Raw genomic sequence first — 16036 nt, 5'->3', positions numbered from 1 at the left:
AAAAGAATTTGCTTCTATATTCCACTTGCCTTCAATTTCATAACCAACATTTTGAAAAGCTTTTCTACCTTACAAAGAAGTTTAAATGCCCAGAACCTGTGCCTTTCGTTAATAATAAAGTCTACTATAACGTATGAAGCTTATGGAACAGAATATAGAATGTAAGCCCTGTGTCCTATTTTTGGCTTAGATTTTTGTTTAAGAAAAGCATAATTTGGTACAGTGTATTACTATTCTACAGTTTTTCTTTTAAAACTAAAAATAGCTCTATAGCTAGTCCCTCGTTGTTCCATGGTGATTTTGGAGGAATGCCAGAGATTATATTTAGAGCCCTACAAGAAATAAGAAAAAGACCAAACAGCAAATTTAGGGTTCATTCAGGAAGAAAGGTATTAGAATCATCTCTATTAACTAGGTTAATGGAAGGGAACCATAGCTCAGAAAATATAAAACGAAATGCTCTGATGCTTCCATGTAGTAATGTTATAGGGAACAAGAAGGGTAAAAAATACTGGGTGAAAGGAAAACTATCTAACAGGGATGATAACAATAGCATCAAACTGTCCCTAAATTATAGGTGAATAATTTAAAATACAAATAATCTTTACACAATGAGAAGTCTACCATATGTCGACATAGGTTATTTTGTTTAATTTCCAGATTGCTATGAAATATAGTAATGATGATCAATACAAATTTTTGAAAGCCATCTTTTGAATCTGGCATGCTAGTATTCACTATGAATTTTATTTGTTTAGATTGATAAAAAATATTTCCTTGGGCTTCCCTGGTGGCGCAGTGGTTGAGAGTCTGCCTGCCGATGCAGGGGACACGGGTTCGTGCCCTGGTCCGGGAAGATCCCACATGCCGCGGAGCGGCTGGGCCCGTGAGCCATGGCCGCTGAGCCTGCGCATCCGGAGCCTGTGCTCCGCAACGGGAGAGGCCACAGCAGTGAGAGGCCCGCGTACTGCAAAAAAAAAACAAACAAAAAACAAAAAAGTATTTCCTTGTTCTTCATGATGTGCGGCCTGGAAGAGAGCCTTGAAGCCCTAAAAATGTTACATACACCACTGAAGGAAAAACTTTCTCATCACTTTTTATTTGATTCCCAACCTCTGGATTTAGACCACTAGGGAGTTTTTTCAAGGTATCGGTATTTTGAAGCCACACGAGCAGCAAGCATTGCCGTTAGAGCAAACAGATATGCTGCATAAACATGTAAGAGTTCTGTTAATGTTACAATTAAATTTAAAGTATTATGAAAGTGTTAATTAATTCACCACATGTTTTGGTCATTATGAATTAATCAACAGAGAATTCATCTTTCACATGGAATCAGTGATAGTTGATTGCATTTGAAAAATATAAGGTCTATGATCTAGATATAACAATAAAATAGATATAACAATAAAATAGAATTTTATATTTAATCATTCCTTGACTTTCCCTCCTATGGCATCACTCTTGGGCCTAGCCGCTCCACGGCATGTGGGATCTTCCCGGACCAGGGCACGAACCCGTGTCCGCTGCATCGGCAGGCAGACTCTCAAGCACTGCGCCACCAGGGAAGCCCAGCATCACTCTTTTATTTGAACAGTTACACTTTACTATCTTTAGTCAACCCAACACCTACTCTGCGTTCTTAGGTTCACTTGCTTAACTGTGTTTTCTCTTGTGCATTCTAATTTTAGTACCGACACTAATTTTAGATATGAGAGCTTAAGTCACTAACATTTTCTAGGTCTCAACAACAAAGTAAAAAAATTGGACCAAGATTTTCTCTAAAGTTCTTCCCAAATCTAACATTCCCTAACTCTTACATCTTTCATAACAGCCTTCACACCCTAGCGTACACAGTGGCAAATACACAGCAGGTGCTAAATAAATGCTTGTTTAATTAACATGGCATAGCTTTTACTACTTTATCCATCTAGGCTGACTGCAGGAAGATTGTGTTTCTTTAAGTTTTTCACAAAACTAATGGTTGGAACATCTCAAAACTCTCTCCAACTGATTTGATTTGAAATCATTGGTTTTACACTCTTCCCATAAAACTGCAGGTTTGTACAGCTTTACAGACAATAACGAGAACACTTAATTACACATGCACGGTAGCAATAATCTCCAAAGGCAATTTAATTTCTAAGCTATGTACTGTAATCTCAGCCAAATCATAGATTCGCACAAATCAAAGTGGGATGAAGTTGGAGGATGAAAACCAATCTGTCTCCCTTTGCAGGACTCTAAACCTATCTTTAAATCTTTGGTAACTTGTAACTTGCAAGTCATATTAGGACCAAATATTGTAAATGAGCATTTTTAATTAGTGAGATGTTCTCATTGAAAGATATGTAATTCAGGCTGTGCACATCTGAATGCAGAAAGCATAACGCATTCCTTTTTTTGGAGAAGGATGTAATTACAAGTAAGGACACAAACTTGCTATGTGTCAACGTAGGTATGACAAATATACAATGTGGTTGAAATATCTTAAAGGTTAATGAAATATTCATGTAAAAATATTCTAATTTACAATTAATGCATTTTTTAGAGGATGTGATGCCATGTTTTGATGGCTTTATTTTTCTCAGAACATTTACCATTCATCATAAAATAGACTGATATAAAAGTAGTCCTAACAGCTTCTTTCAGAAGTTTGAGATATATAATATTTCTGCTCAATAAAGCACTGAATACATAAATGATTTACAAAAATGATCTGCAAGTAGTATGTCACGATTTGATTTTTTTTTAATCTTGAACATAAAGCACAATACTTTAGTACAATAAAAAGCTATACCATTTCTTTGCCAAATATAAAGCTTTACACTTACTTTTTTTTTCCTGCTAGGAACAATTAACTAAATATTTACTCTCCTAAGTTTTTAACTGTGCAATACAGTATCGTTAACTGTAAGTACGATATTGTGAAACTGATCTCGAGAACCTGTTTATCACATATAATGGAAATTTTACTGTTTTGAAGTTTGGTTAGTCCTTCTTCATAGTAACCAGAATAAGTAGTCAATACATCAACATGATTTGAAAATATCCCGTAAAATGTAAACCTAAAATTCACGTTAATGACTTTGGCTGTAGCTCAAATAAACCAACTGGAAGAAAAAGAAAATCTTTATACCAAACTTCACATGTAGAAGCAGGAACTTCATACAAGTACGATGCTGAAAGCTTCAAAAGTCTAGGAGAAATAAGTTATTTCAAAAAGGAGTTTTGATTTAAACATAAGCTTGAGGTAGTTATGAAAAACATTAGGGGAAATTGGAAAGATCTTGTTAAAATAATTGAGCTTACAGAGCAGTGATAAGAATGTAAATCTGAAAACAGTCTTTGCATCACTTAGCTAGCTAAATAATCCTAGAAATGGAATCATTTTTCTTTCTCTCAAAGCAAAATTGGAATTTTAATAGGTGCAAGGAAAAGTGGTACGGAAACCAGAAGCACCTGGATTTCCATATCTTATGAAACACATTAAAGCAGATGAAAAAGAATATGGTTTTAGCTTTTAAATTTCTAAAAGTGGAGATACTTTTATTCTTCTTTTATAATGTACTATGACTTTATCAGCCGTGGATATATTTAAATTTTTGGAATAAACAAATAATATTTCCAACGTTCCTCCCTCAGAATGACATAAACTGATTATTGATGTATTTATGCATTTATTTCTTTATACTTTTCTTTTTTTGTTTCAAGCTATGCCTACTCCTTCCAGATGCCTGGAATTTTGATGCATCTATAAAAACTCTGCTTTGGCAATGTTACCAATGATTTAATCATCTTCAATTTTCATCAGTTTGCAATGGATAGATTTCTTAGTCTGATGCTGAATACCCAGGTTCACTAAGTATAATAACTGTGACAGCAATGGCAAAACGGACACAAAAATACCAGCAAGGCTGTGTGATAGCTGCTAGGTTTCCTTGGGTTTGAGAAAGCTAATATAAGCATCAAGTATTGTCATAGGCGCTTAGGTGAAAAGTGCTTAAGAAAAATAGACAGAGAGAGTAGTGGATTAAAAAAATTGGATATGTTTGTGCCATTAAGTACACATGCATCATGCATGACAAACTGAAAGACTAAGTCTTAGAGGGTTCAAGTAGGAGACAGAATTCTGCACAGTTCTAGGAAAAAAACTATGTTGCTGTTATTTCTTCCAAACTATTCTAGGAGATGATTTTAGCAGATTCTGTGCTCTGTACTTAAGTCTGCTGCACTTCCTACGATGAACCTGCCCAGGATTGGGTGAGTGCACACATTCTCTTCTGATTAATAGTTTGCCAGGAAGTCCTATTGCTGATGAAATCTGTTCACACCCTAATGCACTTTCTTACTCCTTGTTTATCAAGCAGTCTTTTGACTTCTCTAGTTGGTTTTCCTCATCTCACGTACTATTAATTTGGCAGTCCTAAATCTTACTAATTTTCCAGGTCTTGTTGAACCATCTAATTTCCAATATGTTGAGGAATGCTTCAGAGACCCATGCCAAATATAATAAAATCCCAACATTTTCACATCTATCAGCCTTCTAGACTCGACATTAACAGGTAGAGCTGAGCAAACACTACTGCTGAAGTTCCCCTAAGGGAAAAAAAAATAGCTACATAAACATTTTAAGCATGACACTAATTCAAATAATTCATTTCCTCCAAGTATGAGAGATGAAAGTTCATCTATGCTATGGTCACTTCTCAGGAATGAATAGCTAGTCTTCAACCTAGCTAGTTCAGTCCAAATAGTGAAGTAAAAATGTCTTGAGCGCTGACACACTTTTTGCAGTCCCTTGAAACCACTTCTTATAACATCAAAAGACAAAAATAGATCAAAATTGTTACCATTATAAAGAAGTACAATGATGTAACATCAAGAGAAAGTAACTTATCTGTGCTTTATTTTTAAAACTATATTTGTCCTGATAACTTCTCTTTCTCCTAGTGCTTTGATTTGTACTTTTAGGGAAAGAAGTCTTATCTAAGAATATGTGTCAGCATTAGTTATCTCCATATTCATTCTTCTTGGATATGAAAGCCCAGATAACAAAAAACAATTCTAAGAATCTTTTTCTCTCCCAATTATTAGGGAGAGAGCATCATGAAACTCAATTGGTCATAGGGATCCCAGTAAGAGTTACTTTGTAGCTCTTCACCAATATTTGCTGTTTCTCAGTCAGCTACAAATTAGAATAGTCTATTATTGGTCATAAATGCCACTTGATAGTGGTAAAAAAACTCAAAGATAGATATATGAATGCTAAAAGTCTGGAAAATTTTTAAAAATTAGTTTCAATTGATGAATCCGTCTGTTTTCTATTTGAGTACTACATCACATAATTCAGTATTGTGAACTTATTGCTATACTTCCCAAATTGTGGAGTGTCATAACCCACATGTTACTTCTGATAATAAAACTTAACAGGTATTATTTTGGAAGAAAACTGAGGTTCTATTCATTCATTATTTTCATCACTACTGAAACATAATTTTTAAGCAATCTAAATAAGATCATTTAGTCTTGGAAATTCACCCCAAAGATTTTAGTTTAAATTTGTTTATTCACCTAAAAAACCTAGTAAGATAATAACTATCTAATTTTTAAGGTGAATATAATATAATTTGAATATTTACCTAACAGGGTAATTTATATGAATATGTAAGGGGAAAGGGGAATTACAAATATTATGCTAAATATAGCCATTGTTTTTTAAAATATCATCAAAATTATATCTTATAACTGGATCTTCATGTCTAGAAATACTCCTTCAAGAGTTAAACACAATGTGTGTAAACACTTATATATCAAATATGCAAAAGCCATTTGTTCAATATAAACCAAACAGCTAAGAGATGCCAAAGACCCACAGTTTATTGCACATACTTTCCTTTGATTTAAAGATCTGTGCACTCTAAAATGTATACCATCATTGGATTTAGTAATCCGCTTACTCCCAAGTTGAAGCTAGTCACTAATTCTAAAAATACTAAGTATTAAAAAAGGACAAAAAACAGGTCAAGGAAAAACCACAAGGCACTCAATACCTCACTGCTTGACTTTCCCTACATTTGTAATAGTGGTTGAGAACCAGGAAATTTACAACATGCTGATCTAGGGGACATTATCAGAGTCAGAGTGACCCCCACATCTGGGGCTTCAGGGACCACTCCAGAATAGAATGTTGGCAGAAGAGCGGCACCAAAATGTGTCAAATATTTCGTAGTCAAAAAATGTGCTATTTTCTATGCCTAGCTAAGTAAGAGATACTGAGTTTCATTGCAGGAGTAGACAGTTTTAGGTACCATTCTGCTTCTGAGTCTTCCACTTTGCTTTGAAAAACTCAAGTACCACAGGGTTCCACTCTTTCTAGTTTTGCTGTGTCACTGTAAAATAACCAGGATTTTTCAGATTAAAGTATGATAATTATTAACTCGAACACTGTTTCCTATGAATGCATCAATTTCCACAGAAAATTCTGGGTCTGCTCAAACTCTGCTTTTGTGAGTGTGAGTCACATGTATATGTGGTGGTGGAGGGGAGAGGAGAAAGTAGCAGAAGCTCTAATGAAATGCTGAGCAAGGTTCAATTCCTTCAAGGTTGCATGGGTCTGAAATAAATCTTATTAATGTTTTTCCCCCTTTACAAAGCAATTCACAGTGGACTAAGCTTTGATCAATTAATAAATTGATAATTTACTTCAATATATCTTTCAATCATTGTACTTTTCATATTCTCTGCATATCGTGTGTGTGTGTGTGTGTGTGTGTGTGTTTCCCTTAAAGTGATGATTATCAGTGATGATAATGTAGGTATTTCAGCAAAGAAACAGCTCTGTGACATAAGCTTCCAATGTAGCTAATGGGAAGAGGCAATTTTAACACACTTAACTTTTTATAATAACATTTCATTATTTTTTCATATTTCGTGTAGATTTCTCTGCTCGTGTTGTATGTAGAGATTATTATGAATTGCAAGCTACATACATATATCTTGGTGATTGGCTATAATTATGTACTGGTTTGCATTGCAATGTATACAGGCAACAAATCTGTAATTATTCTGGCATTCTTTATGTTGTTTATAGATCCATTGCTTATCCCAGCTCTGACACACATTTACTGAATGAATGACCAGTCAAGCTTCTAAAATCTGGTTCCCTATGCATAAAAGGGGATTTATAATTTCTTTTTTATGGTACTGTGGGATAATCAGAATAAAATATATGAAATGCCAGAGAATTACTAAGTACTAATTTGATTATGCATTTATTCTTTCATACTGTCTATAAATTATTCATCTTACTAATTAGCCTTTTAAGCCAAGAGTTAGAGAAAAAGAAGAGGTCCATATGGTCTTTGATCTTGTTTGTTTGACCTTAAACAATCAAGTAACACATACAAAAAAATGCATTTGGAAAATAATAAATATATCTCCCACGTTATACATAACCTTTCACAAAAGTAATTTCAAAAAATAGGAAATATGTTCACTCAATCTGAATAGTGCTCTTTCCACCTGCACTTGTTCATTTTTCTACCCTAGTATAAGGCTATTTTTGAAGTGAGTCAAAGATCAGACTCTGCTTTTTTTGAATTTATACAAAAGAAATGAGAGTATCCTTAAGGAGGCTTAAAATAGAGGTTTAAATTCCCAGGATTACTTATTATTCAGCTTCCTGGACAGGGATGTGTAAACTGTTGGCTTATGTCTTACAGTATAATATCACAGGATTCTAAAAATATTGCATGTTTCCAAAGAAGGACATTGTTCTTTAAATTTACAAAAAATTCCCTGTAGACATCTTGAGCAGAGTTTTCTAAAAAAGGACAAAGCTTAGGTACTCCACCAGCAGGGACAGACCTAGAAGAAATTTAGAAACCAACAGGCATTCAACAAAGACTCAGCTGCTACAACTTCAAGTAGTCTTCCTATCTCTGTCATCCAATTCTTGTAATTACTACTGAAAGGAAAAACAGAAGGGACAGAAAATGTGGTTGGCGTTCAATTAACTACAGTTATGCTTTCTATACTTAATATTGTTATAATGTATTTTTTAAATTTTAGTGATGTTTCTTTTCACAAGAAAACATTTAACAACAAATGTTCTCAGTCCCCCGAAAGTCCTTACCTTAACAATGAAACAAGCTATCTACTATCTAATTTTCATGCATACATGTATACACATATACAATAGAAATACCATATCTCTTAGAATAATAAGATGAAAAACTATCTTTATCAATTCATTTAAGATAATTTCCTAATCAGCAGTAACAGAGGGTAAATTTCTATTCCACAAGCATCTCTATGTATGTTTACTTCAAACTGACCTTCTGCTGAACCAGATAGAATACTTCCAGAGAAGTTTTCATGTGCACACAAAGAAAAATGGAAATGTGTGAGTAAACAGACAATTCTTGGCCTCCTGGGTGCAGAGTTGGTTAATAAAGTTCCAAATGATCAAAAGAACTACCGTAAGTAAATTCACTTTTTCAAATTTCTGCAATGGAAAAGCCCTTAGAATGCCTTTAACTGTGCCATGCCCTGTGCCATGTTAGATCCTTCTAGATCAGGTAATGCCATCAGAGCTGGAAGCCCAAGATTTGTGAAAATGTTGGGAAGGATCCCATCAGACCAAAAAAAAACCAAAACAGCTCCTTTTGGATCTTTTTGAAATAGTTGATGGAGACCCATCCACCTACCCATTTACCATTCATATATCCATTTATTCAACTTTATTTTGTGGTTTTTATCCTTACTACTATCAATATCCATTCATTTGTGTTTATTTTCTGTAATTCCAATGATGATAATGCTTCTTCTTGCTCATCCATTCAAGACTAAGCTAGAACTATCATTTACTGATCTAGGAAATGAATAAAACCTGGGAAAATTAGTTAAGCCTTTACATAATACTCTGAGGCTGTACTTAAAGATGTTCATTGCCATACCCATGAATGTCAATGTTTAAATACCCACAACTGAATCAAATATCCCTTCTAAATATCTTCTACACAATCATCTTCTACCTGCGTGAACTTAGCAATTGCTTTACAATTCTGTATCAGTTTACCCATCTAAAAAATGTGGGTAAAAGAAGTCCCTGTCACTTAAGAGTTCTGAGGATATAAGGAGATAATCCATTCAGGATAGTTCCTCTAATATCGTAGGTGTAATATTGTGTGTACTAATAGCAGTCATTGCTATTACTAAAAGGAGGCAGTTTAGAAACTTTGGGCTCATTCCCAAGTCTTCTTCAAATGAAAAGGTCCCACTCTATCCCAATTATTCTGTAATTAATTAAAATCCCTACTATCATTGTAATGGGAAATTCTGACATAAAATATTTACATTGTTCTCTCTAATTTTTTTCTTTATAACAAAGGCCACTTTAATAATTATCTACAAAACCCTTAAAAGATCTTTAAAATGTACATTGTTATCTCAGCTTCTTGAAACTTCCACTAAGAATTATGGATATGTTGGCAAAAATTCCCAAAGAGCACAGTTCTGCTAACAAGAGGATGGGGCACACCTCTATGCTCTTTATCAAGAACCTAAATAAAGAAAAGGAAAAAGAAAAAACTGTATATGTTATGAAAGGAAGAATACAATAAGTCTAAGGTACCCACCAACCCAGCAAAATATAAACTGCAATATATACTTTAACTTTCTATAATATATATTAGCTTTTCTTTAATCACATTACTTAAACACAATTATATACACTAATAGTAATTCTATAGGGGGAAATAAAGGAATAAAAACAGACTCAATACTCTGACTGTGTCAATCCGCATGTTATAAGCCAGATATCAATGTGAGATTTCTGCAAATAATAGCTGACAGGTGTCAATTATCTATGTATTGGAAAATTTTTCTTTTAAAGAAAATATAAGGGAGGATAAATCAAGTTCAATTGTTCTTCAATGCCCTTAGAAACTGTAATATATGGTGTGCTACTAACTGAAAGATAATTACAAGTTCTATGAACTTATTTATTTGTTATTATGAAAGATATGAAATTTTTTAAAATTTAGGTTAATACAAGTGACTTAGCTTCTGATAAATCATTATTCTTTATTTACACAGTTTAAAGCTCTTCTTAATCCTATAATTAACATTGTGTGTTGTTAATGTTATTCTCTTTCTCATTTTCTCTCTCTCCCTTTCTCTGAAATGTTCCATGTGCTCTGCAAACATGAAAAAAAAAAAAAAAACAGTTCCTTTGGGTTAGTCAAAAGGAGTCACAGAAAAGTAACAATTGAAATAAGATTTGAAGAAATTGTAGAAAATCCTTCAAGTACACAAGAGTTTAAAGAGTGTAAGGCAGAAGGGATAGAATGCATAAAGGCAAAAACGTATGAGAGAAGTTTGCTTGTGTCAAAGAATTCCCCATGATTGGTGTGTAGACAATAAAGAGATTTTCTTGAAGGCCAAAATAAAAAGTTTGGATTTTTGTATACAGAGAGTTGTTACTGAACAGTTTTAAGTTAGAGAATGACAAGATCAGAGATTGGATAGAGGGGCTAAGGTTAATCTAAAGGCAGGAGATGAATCAGTAACACCACCTCACATGGATGAATTGGGCATTACGTGGATAGTTAGACCTCCTTCCCAGTGTTTCACCTGTTGCATCCAAGCAACTACTCTTCCCTGACCCTGGCAAATGGTAAGAGAATTATTCTTCATCGAAATTCAACCAGAAAACTTTTATAGAAAGAGAAGCTTCGTGCAACAGAGAATAGAGGTGAGACACCATATTAATAAGAGAAGGTTGACATTTACAGAAGGTCAACATACTATTTTATATGTAACTGGATAGATCCCTAGAGAAAAAAGAAAGTAACATGCATAAGAATAAGAGAGTTTCTCTAGGGAATAGATAAAATATAATATTAAGTATTTGTTTGTTTTTTAGACAGCTCACTAGGTCTCCAGCTCTGTTCTAAGTACTTCACAACTATTCCCAAAAAAGACCTTTAACTCATTCCCCACTCATTTCTTCCAAAATACCAAGTCTTTCCACTTCTTGAGCTGCATGGTTTCCTGCAGCACACCACATTGCGTTGTTTTCTGTTGGTGTTCCCTGTAGAAAACATTTAGGTCTTAGCATATCTGATCTACTGAGTCATTTACCACTGTCCACACATTTCCCATTCCTTAAAAACTTATGGTAAACATTCATTTGTTGTCACCTCCTCTCCTAGTCTTTGCTCTCAGTTTAATGAGGTCTCAGAAAGGAGTAGAGATAAGTATGTTCAAGTTAATTTGTAAACTAGAAACATTCACTTTTTGTATTCAGGTAGGGAAACTGAGTCTCAGAGAAGTTAAGTAACTTGTCATTTACACAGCTGATAACTGGTCAAAGACAAAATTAATTCTAGATGTATCTGCCTCCAAGGCCATTTTTCTCCTGCCCCCTGTACTTCTTTAGACAAAACAAATACGACTTCTTGATAAGGAAACCAAAACGATCATATCTAAGACATGTTTCAGTTATCAGTAATAAGTGAAAACAGTGTTTGAATCAACAAAGTATATTGACCAATAGAATTTGAGATAATTTTGATAATAAGAAATACAATGCCTAGGCCCCTTGAAATCTTAATTCTCCAATTTTATCTCTACTTGAGTTTTTGTTCACTTACTGTTAAAAAATAATCGTAAAATCCTACTAAGCCCTCAAAAGACAAACCAAAAGAGCTCTCATGATAGCAGTAAGAATGGTAATGTATCATCTCGGCATGGTACTGCTTGGAACTATTTCAGTAAACAGGATAAAGCTATGTTAGACCAGAGGAGCTGGTGCCCTCCTATCACCTTTATAGGAGCCACACAGTGATTATGAGAAGCATGGACATAAAACCACCTTTATAATCATAAAAGGTTTTACATCATTTGAAGTTGGACTATGGATAAGGCTAAGAGATAACTTTTTTTTTCTTAGTAAAGCGCTTCAGTAAGTGGTATTCCAGGAAGAAGTATAAGAAGTTGTTCTGAGTTTAAGATAGTTGCATTTCAGCTGCTGTAATGTTAAATTGGTAATTGCCCACATAAACAGCTCAAATATATCTGTTTACTTTACATGTACTCATGAAGAAAAAAAAAAGGTTGCATCATAAAATTCTAAAACCCACAAGTTTAAGCTCTTCTGTCACATCTCAGTGCATTTAATATCCTTCTGTCATATTATTTACGACTTCACAAAGAAAGTAGTTGTTTCCTATTATCTGTTCAATAAATAAGTAGAGAAATGCAGGCTGCAGAGATACAATTTGTTAATGAAATAGCCCAGAGAATCTTCATGGTGTCTGGTCTCAGAAGCTTGCGCAGCATCTATTAAAGCCTGCTTCCGTTCTACAGAGTGACTCCAATTTTTACACACTGATATGCCGCACTCAGGTGGCTGAGGCATGCTTCCAGGGTAGATTATGCAACATGAGTAATGCATGCCGTGATACAACCGATATCTGACCACACAGGCATGTTTAAACACTTCTCTCTACTTGTTCAACCTCCTTATACTACTGGGAAGATTGTCTCACTTCAGAAATGAGGTAAATGTCAAATTTCTAGTTCTTGAAACCATTTTCAAGAAGAAGAAGAGAAAGAAATCATGCTTGTCATAGTTTTTACCCAAATATCATGACATTATGAATGCACTATGTTCAAGAGATAAGACTGTATTGGTACAATAGGAAACCTGTATAGGAAACCTGTAAGAGAGGCACTGAGTAGGTAGGTACATCACTATCCCCATATTTGTATACTTTTGCCACCTTGTAAAAGAACAATCACAAAAATTCTCACATGCTATTTCTAAAAACATTCACCTTTTGCTGACAATTCCCACTGTTGAAAGAAATCAGTACAAGGAAAAGACTAGTCATAATAACATATGCTCCCCTTAATTGCTATGAAAGTTTTATTTTTCCTGTACAAGTGAAGCTCCCCAAAAGGATATATGCCTCTTATCTGACGACATGAGATTTTAAAAAAAAATCTAGTAGAGGAAAGAAACATATCATATAAGACATGAAAACTTGCTCCTAATCTTAAACACAGCGTGGATTTCAAAAGTGAACCTATGAATAAACTTTGACTTTAATCAAAACCATAGAGTGACTGGATGATGCTTACGTCTGCATATTGTTCACTATTTAAAGTGCAGTTTAATTTCCTCTAAGAATAAATATCTTATTTTTTGCCAGGGTTGGGGCAGGGTATTGGCTCAGATTCACAATTTGTATGAAAGACTACAGTGCAGAACTCTGAGGGATATTTAGTACATACATGTTTCAGTAATTTTGACGCTGAGTAATATTTATGAACTAATAATATTCCCTTGGATTTTTCTTAAATATTTAATTGTATTAACAAGTAGTTAGGTAATGTTCAAACCCCTAAAATTTTTTTAAGTCAGTTATATAAGAAATGCATATTTATCACCTTTATTTTATTTTAATAGTTGTAAACATACATTTAGGCAATTGTAAAAAATATGTATTTCTTATCATCGGATATAATAATAGCCATTAACATAAAGGTTGTTTTGATTAAGACTTTCATCAGGGTGGTAATTAATATTTCTGTATAGCTTCTACCATAGAAATGTTAGTAACATTTTACCTAACTCATTTCAAAAATCAGCTGGATCGCCTAACAACTTAATAGAGAATGGTTTTATGTGTTACAGCATATTATGTTATGTTCTTCAGAGTCCCCAATTTAAATTTAAATAATTGACAGTTAACCATGATTAAATTCCCTTAATTCATTTCAAAAGTATTTTTGAAATTGTTGTTTTAAAAAGTTCTCTTCTGTGTACTCCATCTCAGATATCTCGAAATATCAAGAGCCATAAGGTCTTAGTTTAAGGTAGAATAACCTGAGAGGTATTCCAAGCCCCCAATAGTCCAGCGTGCACTTATCTGGGAGGAAGATTTGTGCTTTTTTATTATGACGGTTTGGTCTTCCCCATTTACTGGCGTTATGACCAATTTGACAAAAAAAAAACAAGTTCATGAAATAGGATTATTTAAAATGTATGTATATATATATTTTATATATATCCCTGATTGTAATAGCTGCTAATCATATATGATTTGTGACTTACTATTTTTATCAATCTGTGACATTTTCACTTTCTAGTCACTTTTATTCAGCTGACGATTACGCTGTGATAATACAATGTCCTGGAAGGTAAAGTGTTAAGCTACCAGTCTAAAAAGTGGTATAAATACTCTCTATTTTTCTGCTTTATCCTACTCCTAGAGGTATTTCTTCTCTTCTTTCCCCTGTCTCTAGCTATCCCTGATGATTTTTCATGCCTCACCATATTTTTTTAAGTTATTGGAAATATAAAATATTTGGGTGGAAGAAGAGAGGAAAAAAGCAGAAGGTGTAGAAGTCAACATGTGAAAAAGTCCTATACACACAACTCCCTCCTCCACTTACACACAGAGAAACCTGTTGTTTTATAGAGGTTTTTGAGTAATCTGGCAATTGTAAGTTGATGAAGAACACGGCCTCACAAAGTTAGGGATACTTCTTGCAAAAACATTTGTTTTTTACAATGGTAGTAAGAAACATAAGCAATGGACTTCTGTTAAATATTATTTATGTACAGTGTGACAAGTAATATTTCAACTTGTCTCACCCTCTTCTAAACTTTGCTATTTCATTTTTACTTTTTTAAGTTTAAAACTAAATTCATCAGAAACTATTGAATATTTTCCATAAACAGGGCACCATAAAGAGCTCAAAACAATGACTAAACAACTGTTCAAAAATACTAATTTTTAACAAAAAATCATGTTTGGGTTTAAGAAAAGAAGATAGTTGCCTATTAACAAATAGAAAGAAGTATGGTTATAAAATATATGTAAATTTTGTGAGTAACGTCTAAGTGATGTTTTATGGATGAGGCCCTGGAGAGAGACTGTAAAGCAACACAGGATTTCCGATGCTAAGAGAAGAGCCACAAAATTCTAGCTGAAGGAACAAGTCTGGGTCCACTACACACTAGCCACTTTACATATGTCATTTCAACAAATCCTCAAACTTCTCTACCCTATACGCATTTCTGCCCACATCTTAAGATTAGTACCATTCTTATACATGTTAAAGATGAAAGCCAGGTGAAAGCCTTGGCAAAGATGAAAGCCAGGTAAATTTGAATATTCTCACAAAATGATCTGCTACCAGTGGCCGGGCCCTTAAAAAGCATTCAAATTTAAGACCCTGCTCACGAAATTAAAATTAAGTAAGTAGGGACTTCCCTGGTGATGCAGTGGTTAAGAATCCTCCTGCCAATGAGGAGACACGGGTTTGATCCCTGGTCCAGGAAGATCCCACATGCCGCAGAGCAACTAAGGCTGTGCACCACAACTACTGAGCCTGCACTCTATAACCCATGAGCCACAACTACTGAGCCCGTGTGCCACAACTACCGAAGCCCATGTACCTAGAGCCCATGCTCCACAACAAGAGAAGCCACAGCAACGGGAAGCCCGCGCACCACAACGAAGAGTAGCCCCCCGCTCGCCACAACTAGAGAGAGCCCACGTGCAGCAATGAAGACCCAACGTACCCGAAATTAAATATTAAAAAAACGAATTTATAAAAAAAAAGAATCTATAAAAAAGAATTTTAAGTTAGCAGTAAGAAAGTTTATTACTAAGAGCTTATAATGACTTTAATTCTACAGGATGCCTCCAAGAAAACCTGGGCTAAACTCAGTACAGACAAGTTTGGCTTCATTTAGGGGAATAGAACTTAAAGATAGAAATCGAGGGAGGAAATATTTGGAGTGTTGAGGAAAGAGCAATGAACCCATAGACTCTGCAAAGCCACTGAGGAGCAGGAAAATGCAAGTGGAACGCTTTGGAGAACAATGAGTTCATGGTTGAGGAAAAAGGAGACTGAAGTTGGAAGCAGAGAATAGGTAAGGCTTTATCATTGCTTCATTAAGATATAAGAAAAAAATCCCTTATTACCTCTGGGTTGAAGATGTCACCTACTT

The 16036-nt window shown here is 34.4% G+C and overlaps 1 protein-coding gene across 1 annotated transcript in view; it reads right to left on the bottom strand.

Annotated features, from left to right (window-relative positions):
- The window catches only part of KCND2 (potassium voltage-gated channel subfamily D member 2), a 471838-nt gene that overhangs the window by 428591 nt on the left and 27211 nt on the right, over positions 1 to 16036 (bottom strand). The window lies entirely within an intron of this gene.

This window comes from Stenella coeruleoalba, assembly GCF_951394435.1.
Source record: "Stenella coeruleoalba genome assembly, chromosome: 9".
Lineage (NCBI taxonomy): Eukaryota > Metazoa > Chordata > Mammalia > Artiodactyla > Delphinidae > Stenella > Stenella coeruleoalba.
The sequence above is the reverse complement of the archived record's forward strand: the minus strand, read 5'-3'. Positions and strand labels throughout refer to the sequence as shown.